Source organism: Rhinolophus sinicus, linkage group LG15, assembly GCF_036562045.2.
Source record: "Rhinolophus sinicus isolate RSC01 linkage group LG15, ASM3656204v1, whole genome shotgun sequence".
Taxonomy (NCBI): Eukaryota; Metazoa; Chordata; class Mammalia; order Chiroptera; family Rhinolophidae; genus Rhinolophus; species Rhinolophus sinicus.
The window spans coordinates 30,862,740-30,876,402 of record NC_133764.1 but is presented as its reverse complement, the minus strand read 5'-3'; the positions used below and the strand labels follow the sequence as shown (position 1 = coordinate 30,876,402).

At 41.4% G+C, this 13,663-nt stretch overlaps 1 pseudogene; it reads right to left on the bottom strand.

Moving 5' to 3' along the window:
• Positions 1-11,156: 11,156 nt before the first annotated feature.
• Positions 11,157-12,079, bottom strand: LOC141568985 (developmental pluripotency-associated protein 2-like; annotated as a pseudogene).
• Between the last annotated feature and the right edge of the window lie 1,584 nt (positions 12,080-13,663).

The following is a 13,663-nucleotide window of genomic DNA, read 5'->3' as shown; positions in this document are numbered from 1 at the left end:
GTATTTATCCAAAAAAACCCAAAATTCTACTTTGAGGGGATATGTGCATTCATATGTTCATTGTAGCATTGTTTACAATGCCCAAGATATAAAGGCAGCCTGGGTGTCCCTGAATGAATGAATGGATAAAGAGGAGGTGGTACATATATACAATGGAGTATTACTTAGCCATAAAAAAGAATGAAATATAGCCATCTGCAAACAACATGGATGGACCTAGAGGGTATTGTGCTGAGTGTAGCTAAGTCAGACAGAGAAAGACAAATGTCATATGATTTCACTTATAAGTGGAATCTAAAGAACAAAATGAACAAAGAAAGCAGAAACAAACTCATAGATACACAGAACATTTTGATGGTTGCCATATGGGAGGGGGTTGGGGTGGGTGAAAAACGGGAAGGGATTAAGAATTACAAATTGGTTGTTACACACTAGTCATGGGGATGTAGGGTATAGCACAAGGAACATAGTCAATAATATTGTAATAACTATGTATGGTGTCACATGGGTGATGGGAAGGGGTTGGGGGCAGGGTGAAAAAGGTCAGGGGACTAAGAAGTACAATTTGGTAGTTAAAAAATAGTCACGGGCATATAAAGTAAAGCATAGGAATATTGTTGATAATATGGTAATAACTATGTATGTAACCAGGTGGGTACTGAACTGGTCAGGGGAATCACTTCTTAATTATATAAATGTCTAACCACTACGCTGTACACCTGAAACTAATATAAAATTATATTGAATATCAACTGTAAAATATTAGAAAAGAGGGGAAAGGTGAAGGGGAATAAGAGGTTCAAGTTTCCAGCTATAAAACAAGTCATGGGGATGTAATGTACAGCATGGGGAATATAGTCAATAATATTGTGATAGCGTGGGACGGTGTCAGATGGTTGCTGGACTTATCATGGTGATCACTTCTTTAGGTATACAAATGTTGAGTAACTATGGTGTATACCTGAAACTAATATAATATTGTATGGTAGGTATAGTTTAATAAAAATCTTAAAAAAAAAAAATCTCCTGGGAAAGAGGCTTATAAAAGCCCATTCCTTTAGATCAGAAGGTTTGAGAAGTTCTATTTTAATGCTCCCGTTATCCGAGATAAATTTTTTTTTAAAAAAAGAATAACAACTACTTATGGAGTCCTCTTTGACACGCAGGTTGGGCATCATAATCCTCAGAAAAATCCTGCAAAGGAGATTATACTATACCCATTTTACAGGTAAAGAAACTGAGTTTCAGAGTGCTAAAGAAACTTGCCCAAAGTCACAGAACTTAGCATTAGTGCCACCAAAATCCTCCAGAGCACCAGGCAATGTCAGTCCATTTGGTTTGTTCTTAGTAGCCACGGAGGCCCAGTGCCCCACACTCCCTTGAAATAGGTTGGCCAGGTGCCCCCACCCCACCCCATTCCACCATATGCCAAAGAACCAAAAAGCCTCCATTTATGTGGTCCCACAGGAGGCCCGTGTTGAAAGCAAACACACACAGAGCTGATGACGGTGACTCACAACTTCTAACCCTCCTCCTAACCAGTTGCATAAACTTTTCCAACGTATTGAAGTCTTGTAGAAATAGCGCTTCATGGGAAGATATCAAGGAAAATGTTCCAGAAGCTAACCGGCAGGCCTGACTCCGAGTCCTCCGCCCCTTTTTGAGGTTTCTCTCTTTTTTTTTTTCCTTCAGCAATTCCTTTCAAAAAAAAATTTTTTTTTTCCCCTCACCATTGACCTTGTTAGAATTGCTAGTACTTTTTCCCCTTATACTGTAACACTTCTGTAAATGTTTTGTTCTTTGTTGTACTTCCTACACTCTTTGAGCTTGGCTGTGATGTCTGTTCAGTGGGGCTTTTCTGATCCAATTGCCCCTTGCCTGAACATCCTCTCCCCAGGTATCAAACAGAAGGGCAGTGGGGCCTGGAGGCCCCTCATTAGAGGAAGGCGGCTCCGCTCTCCCACCAGTCACAAGCAGAGAGGGCCGAGCCGACTCCACGAATGACCAGTATTGAAAAAAAAGCTCCTGGGGTGAGAGAGAGACACAGACTGGCAGAGTCAGAAGCAGACGGTTAAAAAAGACAGAAAAGAAAAAAAAAAGAAAGGAAAGAAAGAAAGAAAAACTCCACAAAAGCCTTCTTTCTGACTGCCTAAGTGCCTCCCTTTCAGAACCTGAGGCTTTCCAGAAAAATGTCCTATGAAGAATAGACCATTTCATGCTGCAAAATCTTCCCTCTGAGGGCAACACCTCGGGTACTCGTTGGGTAATCGTTCTGAGAGTTCTTGGCCAAACTCAACTCTCCACTCTGGAGATGAGGGATGTCTTTTATCTTAGCAATCTCTGCCATAGCGATGAGCGGGTGAATTGGTGGGCAGCTCCAACAGGAGCAGATCCCAGGAATTTCCCTGGGATCCACATGAGTCAGCCTCCTTGGAGAGAAGAGGGTGGGGTAGAGGGACCCTGGAGAGCGCCAGGGAGGGTCCAGAGAGTGCAGAGTTCTGGGCAGAGAACTGTGGTGGTCGGTGGGGGCACTGGCTGTCCATAAGCTCATGAGGGCTGGAACTCTACAAGGGGCATGTTTATTCTGAGTAGTGCAAGCAGCGCTGGCCTTGGGCAACAGAAGACCTGGCTCTGAGCCTGGATGACCCAGTGTGACTTTGAGCAAGCCATCCCAACTCTGTGAGCTTTATTTCCTTTTCTGTAAAATGGTGACAATTCCTTGTCTTCATTCGGCATTGAATGCATGCTTTCTTGAGCACCTCCTATGTGCTGGCTGCTAGAAATAGATATCAAGATGACAAGGTACCTACCTGCAAAGACCACTCCCTCCATAGGGGAAGATAGACGCATGAACTGATCATTAAAACCCAGTGTGATGAGTGCAATAAGACAGGTATGTATTGGGTGAGGGAATAACATGGGGCAAGCAGCGATTATTTCTTTCTTGGGAGGTCACAAAAGCTGACAGTAATCTTGAAAGATAATTTAGGAGTTTGATAGGCAGATGGGAGAGAAAGAGAAACTGGCACTACAGGCAGAGGATATACTAGGTAGGTAGCAAAGATTACAGTCCAAATTTGAATAATCACAATAGGAATTAGATTAAGGATGCCATATTGCTCATGTTTCATTTGCTTGTAGAAACAAATGAAAATTCTCTCTGGGAGAAGATAACCATGCAAACATGAAACAAAAGAAAGATTGTATAGTAATATTAAAACAAAGTAGATTTTAAAGGGAAAAGAACATTACTAGAGACAAAAATTTCAAATATTGAAAGTTTCAATTCGTAAACAAATCATATAATAATTCTAAATTTTCATAGAACAAACAGGATAACCAAAGTACATAAAGTGACAATTTTCAAAACTACAAGAAAAATGGATGTTTATAGTCATAGAGGGAGATTTACAACATATCGCTAAAGTTTACAATAAAACAGACAAATAATCAATAAGGATATAATAGATTTGAACAACATGAATAACAAATTTGACTTAATGGATAAAATGTTGGAATCAACAATTTTAATCATGTATTCTTTTCAAACATTCATTATAAAAGGGATTTAAAAATGACTGTATGCTGGGTCATAAAATAAGTCTCAATAAATTTCAAAGTATTGAAATCATATATAATAAATTCACTGACTGCAATACAATTAAGCTAGAAATCAACAACAAAACAGTAAGCAGAAAATCCACGTGTTTTTAAATTAAGCAAGATATACTTCTATGTAACCCAGAGGTAAAAGAATAAATTATAATGGAAGCAAGAAAATGTTTTTAACTGAATGATAATGAAATATAATATAAAATTTGTGTCATGTAGCTGAACTGATACTTAGAGGGAGCTATATAGCCTTTGTTTTATATAATAAAAGGATGCCTGAAAATCAGTGATCTAAGTACCAAAACTAAGAAGTTACATAAAGAACAGTAAATTAACCCCCCCAAAGTAGAAGTTAATGAAACATATAGCTAAAAGCAGAAATTAATGAAATAGAAAACAAACATAAAACAGCCTCAATAAAGCCAAAAACTGATTTTTTTAAAAACTGACTAATAAAATTGATAATTCCCTCATAAGATTAATCACATAAAAAAGAGAAGGCACAAATAACTAACATCAGGAATTAAATTTGAAAGAGAACATCACTATAAATCCTAAAGGCACTGAAGTTATAACAAAAGAAGATATTATAAAGAATTTTACGCCAATAAATTTAAATGCAATGGACAAAATTTTGGAAAAATTTAATTTACCAAAACTGACACTAGAAGATTGAGAAGTGTGAATAGCCCTAAATCTACATTTAAAAAAAATGAATTTTTTTAGTAAAAGCTTTCCACACTGAAAGATCCAGGTCCAGATGTCTTCACTAGCAAATTCTTTCAAACATTTAAGGAAGGAATAACACCAATTTGACATTGACTCTTTCAGCAAATAGGAACAATGAGATGCTTTTCAACTCAACTTATGAAGACAGAATAACCTTGATACCAAAACCTGACAAAATTTCTACAGGAAAGGAAAATTGCAGGTCATGTATCCAATGAATAAAAATGCAAATTCTAAACACAAGGTTGGCAGGCCAAATCCTGAGGTATAGAAAAGGAGAATATGTCACAGCCAAGTTGAGTTTATTCCAGTAGTGTAAAGTTCATTTAACTTTAGAAAATTAATCACGGTAATTCACAATATTAGCAGAATAAATAAGAAAAATTTTACTATTGTCTCAGTAGATGCAGAAAATGTATTTGATAAAATTTTGCAACTATTAATGATTAAAAATAATGAAAGTCTTCATAAACTAGGATTAAAAGAGAACTCTTTAACCTGATAAGAAGTATTTACAAAAATCAAAACAAAACAGAACCAAAAGACCCGGTAATTTATCACAAATATCATATTAAAGGTGAAATGCTAAAATCACCTGAGTTAAAAAAAAATGGGTTCCCAGTATCAATACTTCTAGTTAAAATTACACTGGGAAAACTAAGCTGTGCAATAAGGCATAAAAAATAACAGTATAAGGATTATTATTCACAGACAACAGACTTGTGCATGTGGAAAATCTTAAAAACTATTGATAATTTTTACTGAAATAAATACTAAGAAAATTTAGAAAATTCTTTGACTATATAAATTCAACATACAAAAACAATTGTATTTGATATGAACAACTACCAATTAGAAAATAAAAATTTTAAAGACTGCATTTATAATAACATATGCAGTCATTAAATATTTAGGTTGGACTAAAGCTAGTAAAGGTATTCAAGGTTCCTATTAGAAAGTTACAGGAGATTGTTGAGGGAAACTAAGGAGGACGTAATACATGGAGAATATACTAATTCACATATTGAAAAAGTTAACATTATAAAAATGTCAATTCTCCCCAAACTTACCACTAGATTCAATGCAATCTCAATCAAAATCTCAACAGATTTTTTTTTGTGTGTGTATATGTGTATATTGACAAAATGATCCTAAATTTTATATAAACATGTCAATAGCCATGAATAACCAAGACAGTCTTGAAAAAGAATGACAAAGTGAAAATACTTGCTCTATTTTATATGAAGATATTAGCTGTTATAATTAAGACACTGTGGTAATGTTGCAATGGTAGATAAATAGACCCAAATAACAAAATAGAGAGTCCAGAAACAGAAACAGGTGACTATATATATGAAAACTGGATTTATTATAAACGTGACACTACAGAACAATGCAGAAAGGACAATCTTCTTGATAGAACAAAATTAATTTTGATCCTTCTTCATGCCATGTACAAAAATCAGTTTCATGAAGCTGGGCCCTTATCTTACACCATATACAAAAATAACTCAAATAGATTAAAGACCTAAACGTAAGATCTAAAACTATTAAACTTCTAGAAGAAAATGGAGAAAAGGCTTCCTGACTTTGATTTGGTAGTGATTTCTTGGATATGACGCCAGAAGCACAAGGAACAAAACAAAACACAAATGAGACTACATCAAACTCAAAAACTTTTGCGCATCAAAGGAAACCATCACCAGAGTGAACAGGCAACTTAGAAATAGAGAAAAATATTTGCAAATCATATACCTGATAAATGGTTAATATCCAGAATAGAAAAACAAACAAACAAACAAACAAAATGACAACTCAACAACAAAAGAACAAATAATTTAAAAATAGGCAAAGGCCTTAAGACACTTTTCCAAAGAAGAGAAAACAAATAGCCAACAAGCATATGAAAATATGCTCAACATCATTAATCATTAGAAAAATGCAAATCAAAACTACAGTGAGATATCACCTCACACCCAGCAGGATGGTTACTGTAAAAATGAACAAACAAACAAACAAACACCAGAAAATAAATGTTGGCGAGGATGTGGAGAAATTGGAATCCTTGTGCCTTGTTGGTGGGAATGTAAAATGGTGCAGCTGCTAGGAAAACAGTATGGTGATTCCTCAAAAATATTAAAAATAGAATTACCACATGATCTAGCAATTCTACTTCTGGGTATATCCAAAAGAATTCAAAGCGTGATCTCAAGGACATATTTGCATTCTCATGGTCATTGCAGCGTTATTCACAACAGCCAAGAGATGAAAACACCTGTGTCCATAACAGATGAATGGATAAACAAAATGTATACACACACAATGGAATATTATTCAGCCTTAAGAAAGAAGGAAATCCTGTCACATGTTACAACATGGAAGATTAAAAAACTAGTTTTGGCCTCTAGAGTGCCTAGCTAAGTCGCTAACTAGCTAAGCAGGCCTCCCGATACATTTCTGTTCCTGTCTGCGCTGGTGACAGGTAACAGACAGTTCCCAATCCAGCCCTTTTTCTGTTCCTGAGTGATGCTGAGGACAGCGGCACCTCCTCATTCCTTCCCAGGAAGCAGGCAGGACTCCCTGAGCGGACAGTGGGACATTATTCTGAGGAGCCTGTGTGGAAACCTGGGCTTTTGGGGGCCTATGTGTGTGTGTGTGTGTGTGTGTGTGTGTGTGTGTGAGAGAGAGAGCGAGAGAGAGAGAGAGAGAGAGAGAGAGAGAGAGAGAGAGAAACAGAAAGAGAGAGAGAGACAGAGACAGAGAGAGAGAGACAGAGACAGAGAGAGAGAGACAGAGAGAGACAGAGAGAGACAGAGAGAGAGAGAGAATGCGTGCCTATATGAGAATGTGTTGGATGTGACAAGGAAGTGTATACCTGTCCATGAGTGTGCAAAGGTGTGAGTATGTATATGAGTGTGTGAGTGTGCACGAGTGTATGTGAGTTTCTATGTGTGTGTAAGCATGTCAGGAGGCGTGCTGTACATGAGTGTGTGGGTGTGTATGTAGGTAAATGAAGGTGCATCTGTGTATGTGTGTTAGTATGCGTGTACATGAGTGTGGGAACATATGTGAATGGGAGATATATGTGAGTGACTGAGTGTGTGTGTGTGCGTGCGTGCGTGTGTGTGTGTGTGTGTGTGTGTGTGTGTTGGGGGACAGAGATGGAGGGGTCAGGAGGAAGCACAGTGACCTGGGCTCTGCTGTCCGTGGTGGATGGGCTGCTACACCCAACAGTCACAGAAACGAGGCCAGACTCAGCTTCCAGCTCTGTCCCAGAATTTCTCAAGTGTGTAACTCCCAGACAGTAGGTCTGCATGGCTGACTGGGGAGGGGTCTCCACTACCATGGAGACCTCCGAGACCAGCTGAGTACCCACCCCCACTCCACATTCGGAACTGGGGGGAGGGGCATTTTGATTGTCTCATGCTTGGGAAGACTCTAACTTCTGACAGAAAGAGGCCGAGAATGCTGGATACCCCTGCACAGTGCTAGTCTGTCCTGTCTGATACCCAGTAGAGGGTGGGGCCTGGTGCCTCCTCTTACAAGTGTCCTCACTGCATGCTGGGCTCTGGCCTCTGCTTTTGGGGATTTTTTTTTAATTAAAGTTTATTGGGGTGACAATTGTTAGTAAAGTTACATAGCTTTCAGGTGTACAATTCTGTATTACATCATCTATAAATCCCATTGTGTGTTCACCACCCAGGGGGATTTTAAACTACATCAGCAACAAGACACTCAGTGAACCCACTAGCCCCCATTCGCTGTCTGAAGGTGTAAACACAAACAGACCTGGGGCGGTCAGGCTTGTGCCCAGCTCCCACCTTTCCGCCCTGTCTCACATGCGTCTTCCAGGAACCAAGATGACATGAAAGAGGGGAGGGCATTGGCCCAGGAGGGAGGAAAACAAGGCCTTTCCTTCAAAGGGGCCATCCCTCCCCTCTGCGATGAGCAAATTCTTCCTGAAGGGAATCACCCCCAGAGTGATAGGGCCTCTCTGAAGGGGGGCCGGCCCCCAGTTACACTCCATCTTTGATGCTGACTCCCAGTGCTGGGAGGGCTTTGAGGCCTTCACGGGACACCCCAGCCCCAGGGTGGGAAAGTCTTTGAAGTGTCTGGTGAGGCTGAGCTTCTATGCGTCAGACTTAAACATGTGGGGAGGGGAGGATGACCCTCAGATGGGGGAGGGGCGGGGAGGAAGGAGAGACTGACAGCTCCTTGTCTGAGGCTGAGCAAGAGCCAAAATGAACAAGGAGGCCAGAGAACCCTCTGCAGGTCCTGGTCCCCACCTGTCACCTGCTGGGCTGAATGTCCTGACAGCTTGATCCCCAAGCGCCTGGGGAGGCTGAGGCTATGCAGCAGCTTCTAACCACGCCCCTCCTGCAGTCAGGGATGGAACCTGTCCCTGGGGCCCCCTGATCCCCAAAGCAGCCAGGTCTGGGCCAGGCACTAAGCATCCCTGTCTTATGAAAGAGAAAACCACTGAAGAGCTCCTTCCCCGGCCAGCCCTGACCCTCAGAGTGGGAGCCAGCAGCACCGGCTCCACTTGGGAGCTGGTCAGAAATGCAGCTCACAGGCTGCACCCCAGGCTTGCTGAGTCAGAAGGACCATCTTAACGAGATCCCCAGGGATTCAAGTGCACAGTGAAGTTTGAGGAGGCCTGTTCCACAGAAAAAATAACCAATAACCCCCTTGCCCCTCTCTGAGAAGAATAAACAATCCCTCTCTGGACTAAAACTGGAGTGGGGAAGGGGGGTGATCAAAGGTGGCATTTATCACAGGACAAACATTTTCTATTTTACCAGATGCCTCAGTCCTCATAATGTTGGTGAGTACCTTAATATGAGTGTTATGGTTTTGCAGACAAGGAAATTCATCTGAGCTTGTGTAGGGGGAGGTTTACAGATGGATAAACTGAGGCATTAGCAAGGTTATGAGACCTAATAAAGCAACTGATATATAGGACTGGAGATCCTGCCTCCTCAAAGCCGAGCATGTCACCTTTCTACCTGGATGACCATTTAGTGGCCTGGCCCAGGAGAAGGACCCTGGACAGGATGGGGCGTCCAGAATCCTGAAGTTGATCTCAGTTCTGCTGGACTTGGCTGTGTGCCCTTGGGCAGGTGGCTTAACCTCTCTGGGGATGGCCGACCACAGGGTCTCAAAGAACACTCTGCTCCCGAAATGCAGTGCCTCTTCCTTCCCCAGAAAAGTTCACCAGAGAACATTCTCTTTGTATGTTTTAGAAGGTATTCAACTTATCAAAATGTTGTTTACAACCATCCATTACACAAAACAAGGTGCTTTTTTTTTTTTTATGGAAATGGGGATTAGACTCAGGTTTTGAGTGTCATAACAGGGAGATGACCAGCGCTAAATGCTCAAAGTAAGGTCACTCAGGAAAGGAAAGAAGTTTGGCAGGTAATCCCAGGTTTCAGCGAATGCCCTCTGACAATTAACCGCAAAACAAACAGGGAAGGGAGGACCAAAGCCATCCTTGCTTACATCTCCTCTTCCTCCTGCTTCTGGGACTTTGGTCTCTGTTCTGTTTTAAAATTTTAAATTAATAGACTTTATTCTGCAGAGCAGTTTTAGGTTTACGAAAAAGTGAGTGGAAACGACGCAGAATTCCCATATTACCCTCCCCCGAGTTCGCCCTATTATTGTCTCGCACAAAGTGTGGTACATTTGCTACAATTGATGAGCCCATATTGACAGGCTATTATTAAGTAATGCCCATAGTTTCCATCCGGGTTCACTCTTTTTTTTTTTTTTTTTTTTTTTTTTTTTTTTTTTTTGTTTATAGCAGCTTTATTCATAATTGTCAAAACTTGGAAGCAACCAAGATGGCCTTCAATATGTGAATAGATATACAAATTATGATACATCCAGACAATGGAGTATTCACTGCTAAAAAAAAAGTGGGCTAAGAGATCAAATATATGGTGATGGAAAGAGAACTGACTCTGGGTGGTGAACACACAATGTGACACAATATGATATATAGACTATGTATTACAGAATTGTACACCTGAAGCCTATGTAACTTTACCAACAATTGTCACCACAATAAACTTTAATTTAAAACAAAAACAAAAAAAGAAGTGGGCTATTGAGCCATGAAAAGATATGAAGGAATCCTAAATTAACATTGCTCTGAAAGAAGTCAATCTGAAAAGGCACTGTATGATTCCAACTGTATGACATTCTGGAAAAGGCAAAGCTATGGATACAGAAAATGTGTCAGGGGTTAAATAGGTGGAGCACATAATTTTTAGGGCAGTGAAGCTATTTTGACACCATAATGGTGGATATGTCATTATACATTTCTCAGAACCCATAGAATGTAAAACAAAGAGTGGACCCTAATGTAAACTATGGGCTTTCGGTGATAATGATGTGTCAATGTAGGTTCAATAAATGTACCCCTCAGGTGCAGGATGTTGACACTAGGGAAAATGGGGGAGTGCAGGGAACAGAATTTGGGAACTCTAGATCCTGCTAATTTTTTTCTGAAAATCTAAAACTGCTTAAAAAAATCTATTAATTAAAAGAAAACCAACTTATATTCTATATGTTATAGCTAAATACCTGAAGGAGCAGTGGCAGTCACTTCTTGGCAGACCTCAAGTACAGAATCCAGACATTCCCATCTGTACTGAAGGCATCAGGCAACACTGAGGATGGCCAGGACAGAGCACAGCAATCATTGGGATACAAATCAATCTATCTGTGAGCTATCTATCCACCATTTATTCTTTATTAAGACATGGCCAATCCAAAAGGAATGATGTGGTTGTGTTCAAACCAGGTTGCTTCTACTTCTTCGTTGTAGTTAATTTTTCCATCATCCTCTTATTCCTCTTAACACAATCGGGGCAGAGCATATTATCTTCTAGGTCTGGGTATGGGAAAGTGCAGGCTGGTAACAGGAAGAGAGAGATCATCTTCTTAGGAGGGTCAGGCACCCATGCCTGACCTGCATAGCCAAGAGAGGTCTGCCATGCACCACACACCACCTGACACCAGAGGTTTGCAGCAGAAAGTTCTCAGCAGAAGAAGGAATGGGACATAAATTCATAGCCTTAGGTTGAACGGCTCTTGCAGCAAGTCTTGCCCATGCTGCCAACATGGCTTCCTGAGCTGAAGTTATCACCTCAACGCTATTGGTCATTTGCTCTCTCTCACTCATCTTACAACTTTTCTTACTCCTTGCTTTCTTGGTCACCATCTTGCATTTCTTTGAACTTGACTCCTGTAGTGTTTCAGGAATATTCTTTACACTGTCTCCATACTCCTCACTCACTTGTTTTTCTTCAGAGTACGCATGTTCCTTGAGCCTCAGATAAACATCTATTTTCTTGCCATCAGTACTCAAATTAAATTGTTGACACCAGTTCTGCAAAGTATCCCAACGCACTTTATTAATTGAAGGCAAAATGGTCGGCAAGGGGAGCATTGGTTTTGGACAAGCTTTGAACTGTTCACTCGTTTGAGGAAGATAAACTTCATCATCTGTCCTAGGAATCTTCCGGTTGTCTTCTGAGATTGAAGAAATGCTTGGTTCCATTTGATGTTCTTCATTAGGTTCCTCACTAACTGGAACCAATGTGAGAATCACACTTTCGTCCTCTAATTCAACCTTAAAGTAATCCTTTTCGCTGCTATTAAAATTTGAATTTGCCATTCCCAGGAACACTCAGAGAGAACAGCACAGCCAGCACAGTTAAGGATACCTGCAGTTTACTCCTTTTAACCTCCGGGTTCACTCTTGGTGGTGAAAATTCTATGGGTTTGGACAAATGTATACAGATAAATATCTACCGTTACTATCGTATCATACAGAAGGGTTTCACTGCCCATGGCATCTTCTGCGCTTCACCTGGTGATCCCTCCTTGGCCCCCCGATTGTCCTGGTAATGACTGATCTTCTTACTGCGCCGAGGGTTTTGCCTTTTCCAGAACGTCATCCAGTTGGAATTGCACAGTGTGTGGCCTTTTCCGATTGACCTCTTTTCCTCAGCAATCTACATTTAAGATTCTCCCATGTCTTTTTGGAGCTTACTAAGCTCCTTTCTTTTTAGCACTGGTCCTGTGACCGTCTGGTGTTGGGTAGAAGATCCTGCACGTTGGGCCAGCACCTTCCTGGGAGGCCCCCCAGGGCCTGGCCGCACACAGCTGGACATTGCCAAGTGGGGTGAGGTGGAAGGGACAGGAACAGCGGAAAGGGGGGCCAGGCTATTGCTAAAGCCCACTCAAAATGGGTAGAAGGAACTCTTGGGAGAGCCCTTTAGATGAACTCTGGTCTACTTCAATATGCCGCTCCCCTCCCCTCAGGTGACACTAGCCATCATATGAATAGTAGGACCCCTTGACACCTCACTGCACACCCTGCTCTATTCCCTCAACTGGGCAAGGAAGGAGATTTCTAGAAGGAGAATATCCAACCTCCAACCCATCTTAAATCCAGGCAGGAAAAGCCGACTGGCTGTTTCCCACTCCCTCCAATGGTAGGTTTCCCAGAGGGGCCAGACAGCCTCCTGAACACTCCCAATATGTGCAGACACAGCTTGATTTCATCTGTCTACCTCCGTCGTCGGCCAGGACAAAAGTGTCACTCTGTGTCTGACACCACAGCCTGAACTGCTCTCACCCTGGCCATCTACTGTCAGTTACTCCCAACCGTCTCAGCCTCATTGCTGGCTTTATTTTTTGCCTGGCATTATTTACCACTGCAAAATGAACAAAGTAACAAGCTTTTCACTCAGGGACAACACTCTACTGGACGAATTCATGCAAAGTTTTGCAAAACTTGGCCACCATTGAGGTCTTGCCTCCTGAATCCTGGTGGGCTTGGGCAGGGCTGGGGCTCAAAGCATTTCTACCTGATCAACTGAGGGTAGGGGATGGGGGCTGGAGAGGAAACCCAGCAGACACGGACTATCCCAAAAGAAGAAGAAGCCCTTTAAACACCATCAGATAACTCCTTCATAAAGGGGATCGTGGAGCTGTTTTTAAAGTTTACATTTAACAGTATGGCGTACCCCAGGCCTTTGTGTCTCAGGCCTCGTGTCTCTGAAACAAAAACTACAAAGGTCTCTGATGTTTCTTCTTCCAGACTTTCCCCTCCACAATATGAACTTCTTTTAAGGCCCCCACTTTCAGTGAACCCTCTCCTCTGTCTCTTTTTCTTGCTGAAGCTGCAGACATACATTACGGTAGTGTGAAAAAAGCTAATTAAACTGCAGAGGCTCGGCGGGAGGCAGGCAAGGCCCCGCCAAGCACAGGGATGATTGATTTGCACTGTCACACGGCTCTGCTGGGT